This window comes from Galeopterus variegatus, unplaced genomic scaffold (genome assembly GCF_000696425.1).
Source record: "Galeopterus variegatus unplaced genomic scaffold, G_variegatus-3.0.2 Scaffold5526, whole genome shotgun sequence".
NCBI classification, from domain to species: domain Eukaryota; kingdom Metazoa; phylum Chordata; class Mammalia; order Dermoptera; family Cynocephalidae; genus Galeopterus; species Galeopterus variegatus.
In genome coordinates this window covers 18,800-23,016 of record NW_007731637.1, presented here as the reverse complement: position 1 = coordinate 23,016, position 4,217 = coordinate 18,800, and the positions used below count along the sequence as shown (strand labels likewise).

Here is a 4,217-nt window from a genome sequence, read left to right as displayed (position 1 = left end):
GTTTGTGCTCAGGCTGCCCTGCAGTGGCTTGTCCACCTGCAGTCACCCATCAGTGACACTCTTCAGGGTCCCTGGCTCCAGTATTCTCACACTGATGATTTAGTGAGTTTCGTTTCCCCTGCTGCTGAACCAGTTTGGAATGTGCAAGGAAAGATAAAAAATCATGCCTGTAAAGGGTTCAATTATGTCCATGTTTTATTGGAACCCAAGATAATTCTTGTATATGGACACTGGATTGACAGGAAATGCAGACTCTCTCCTGGATCTGCAAACAGGGAGCCTGTTCTGTGTCAGAATATTGTCCCCACTCACTGCTAAAGAGTAAAAGAGAAAAGTGGCATTTATGGTGCACAGAAGGGACATGCACTGAGCAGCAACCACCCTCACTTAGGAGAGAAAATTTAATAAACTCTCTTTTTCTCCAGGGCCTCCCCCATCACCTACTCAGAAAGCCAAGCTCAGGACAGCTTCACCCAAGCCTCAGGACCATGCTAGTAGGAAGAACACCTCAAAGCAATACCCAGTGAGGGAATCTTGGTTTTCCTACTTGGAAAATAATTGTTCCTAGGAAGACTAGGCTTCAGGGTTTCAAGTTTATCCTAATCCTGACAATTACATTTGGAAGCAGAAACAGTGATTTTTACTGAAGCCATTAGATCTGACAATACTATTCAGCTCAACATTCTATTGAATCATGGGGAATAATATCAAATGGCAGAACAGAGGGTAGAATATCAGAAACCCCAAAATAAGAATTAAGAGCAGTCCATTTAGGCCTTGGGTATTAAAGAAACTTATACGCTTGAATAATGATACATCTGTGAGTGACACACACATTGAGGAAACATGATATCATCTTTGTGTCTGCAGTACATTACTTGACTAAATTTAGTAACAATGGTTTAGGGCCATTATAAAATGTTTTTAAATATATACAAGAATGATTGAATAGATGTTTTTTCTTATCTAAAAAACATAAAACAACACAGAAATGCTTTAAGTACAGCATAAAGTATCTTTTTCCAAATGGAAAAATTTGAGAATAAGTTGATGAATTGGGAGCCTCACCCTCTAAGACTTTACTATGTACTATTCACACACACACACACACAAAAAAAAAATCCTACAGAAACTCCAAATCACTGAAATACTTTTTACCATCAAGTCCTCAGGTCCATTTCAAGCTTTGTTAATTATCTCAAAAACATCTTTTGTAATAATATGACCCCGAAGATCGAAACATCGTCTCTGAAGGCCAATCTGAGCTGCCCTCGTCAGACCGGGGACACTTGCAGACACTCATCTGTGCTGAGTTACTGAGATGAGCCAGCCCTGCAGCTGTGCCCAGCCTTGCCCCAGCCCCTGTGATTTGCATGTTGCCAGAGCACAACCCACTGCCCTAAAGACTTATTCATAGCCTGGGCACACACTGTGCAGGAGTCAGTCCCAGTCAGGACACAACATGGACATGAGAGCCCCTGCTCAGCTCCTGGGGTTCCTGCTGGTCTGGCTCCCAGGTAAGGAGGGAGAACACTAGGAATTTACTCAGCCAGTGAGGTCAGTAGTGCCTGGCTCTTCTTGGAAGTTCTCTTAAAACATGATTAATCCTGTGGAAGTATGTGTTTTTGTTTCCAATCTCAGGTGTCAGATGTGACATCCAGATGACACAGTCTCCATCCTCCCTGTCTGCATCTGTAGGAGACTCAGTCACCATCACTTGCCAGGCCAGTCAGGGTATTGGTAAAGAATTAAGCTGGTATTAGCAAAAACCCGGGAAAGCTCCTAAGCTCCTGATCTATGATGCATCCAGTTTGCAAAGTGGAGTCTCCTCGAGGTTCAGTGGCAGTGGATCTGGGACAGACTACACTCTCACCATCAGCATCCTGGAGCCTGAAGATATTGCAACTTATTACTGTCTACAGGATTATAGTACCCCTCCCACAGTGTTACAAGTCATGACATAAACCCCACAGGGTAGCAGACGTGTGAAGCTGCCCCATCTGCTTCTTCTGGTTCCTTCATCTGCTGAGAGCATTTCTGAGAAGCAGGCACACTTTGAAAGTCTCCTCTAGGCTTTGGTAGAAGGGGCCAGGGAGGCTCTTCTGCAGTCTAATTCTCTTCCTCTTCCTCTGCTCCACACCACACACTTAAAAATGTCTCTCTTGATTTCAGTAAGGACAGAGTTTACACACTGATAAGTCTGAGTTACAGCATCAGTTGGGATTCAAACAGCAGTAGAGAAGTCACTCTGGATACTCCAAGCAAGAATTGTTTTAATACATGGAGTTAGAGTCTACACCACAATCTTACAGAGCATGAGGTGTGGCAGTAAGGAAAGCTGATCCTAGACACAGGACATACTCTAGTGCTCCCCCAGCAGCCAGAGCACACCTGCCACTGAAGGTATTGGCTCCTCTGTCCTGTCTTGTTAGCCCAGGCATGGGGGTGCTCATGCTCTCAGCTGCCTGCAGAACCTCACTGCGTGATTCTCCAATCCTCACCTCTGTCGCCATGTCTGGCAGCAGGTGCTGATGGAAAGAATTGAGTCCTTCTGTTCTGATTTTCTAATCTCACAGAGGGCACCTCTTTGAGCAACTCTACAGGAAACCAAAGAAGGGAAAGGGATTTTGAGAAATGTGCTTCCAGAAATGATGCTGATGTTGGAGAATTGACAGCTGACTTCCCAGTGTGATCATTATCTCCCCAACTCCAGAATTTTTTCATTAGGGGATGGAGTGAAAATGCACTCAGATATACCTCCCAATATTATCAGCAAGTCCAGGATCATAGGGAGAAAACTTAACTAAGTAATAAAGTACACAGAACCATCAGGAACCTGCAAGAAATATATAAAAAATATTTTTAAATAAATAAACAAAAAGCCTTTCCTGATCAATAAAATAAAAAACTCATCAAAAAATTAAATGTGCATGTGACATTATTTTTCTTTAACATAGAAAACCTTGCTACTCAAAATCTGTCCAGAAGTCAGCACCATCATCAAGATCACTGTGAGCTTGTTGCCTGTCAAAGTAGCAGACTCACCTCAGTCGTTTCACACAAATCTATTGTCCATAGTGAGTAGAAAGGCTACTGTATATATCCAAAGGAATGGAAATCATCATGTCAAGTGATGCCTGCACTCCCATATTCATTTCATCTCTATTCACAAGTCAAGATGTGGAAGCAACATAGGTGTCCAATGACACATGACTGGATAAGGAAAATGTGGTACATATACACCATGGAATACTACTCAGCCATAAAAAAGAATGAAATTCTGCCATTTGCAGCAACATAAATGAGTCTGGAGATAATTATGTTAAGTGAAATAAGCAAGAAAGAAAGAAAGAAAAGAAAACCACAACAATATGTTGAACTCTCAGAGGGAGAGAACAGAGCTAAGGATACTAGACATGAGGGGAGAGAGGGAGGGGGTTTGGGGAGTGATAGGTTGGGTAAATGGCATAAAGAAAAATTATGACTTCTAATAATGAGTATGCTAATAATAAAATTAAAGTTTTTTAAAAAGTGAATGGGATGGGTAATATGAGAGGTGAATGTGGATACTGTTTACTCAAGGCCCATATGTACCTTCCATGAGGACTGAGAACCATAAGCTTCTGAAGACATTTAGACATCCAGAAAATAATATTCCATGCCTTTCCTGTGTAGAGACAGCTTCCTCTCAGATGGCTAAGGACTGTCTTTGGCTGTTTCCTCGTTTGTGCCTGATTGTGATTGACACAGCAGGTCTTTAAGCAAACCCTAAGCAAAGCCTCCTGTGTGTGCTCCTCGGAGCCTGGATGTAATTGGCCCTGGATGCACTTAGGGAGGTGAAGTAATTTGGGAGGAAGGGAGAGTTATACAGTGAGAGTTGCTCCTGTGATGGTCTAAAACACTGAGGCCAGTCCCCAAATTATCGGGCTCTGTTCTATTGAGCCTGTAAAGTTTACCTTATAAAAGAACAGGGCCTTAGAAATAAATTAAGGCTTTGAAATTGTGGAATTGTTCTGGATTTTTTGTGGGCCCTAAATGCCATCACAAGTGTCCTTAGAAGAAAAAGACTTGAGACTTAACACACAGCAGCAGAGGAGATGGCAGTGTGAACACAGAGTTCAGAGAGCTGTGGTCACAGTCAAGGAAAGCTGCAGCCAGCAGAAACTCGAAGAGGCAAGAAACAGATTCTCCCGTAATATCTCGGACCCTACCCCAAT

General features: G+C 42.7%; 1 pseudogene; it reads left to right on the top strand.

Annotated features, from left to right (window-relative positions):
* The first annotated feature begins 1,462 nt into the window (after positions 1-1,462).
* On the top strand, positions 1,463-1,964 carry LOC103604989 (annotated as a pseudogene).
* Positions 1,965-4,217: the final 2,253 nt, after the last annotated feature.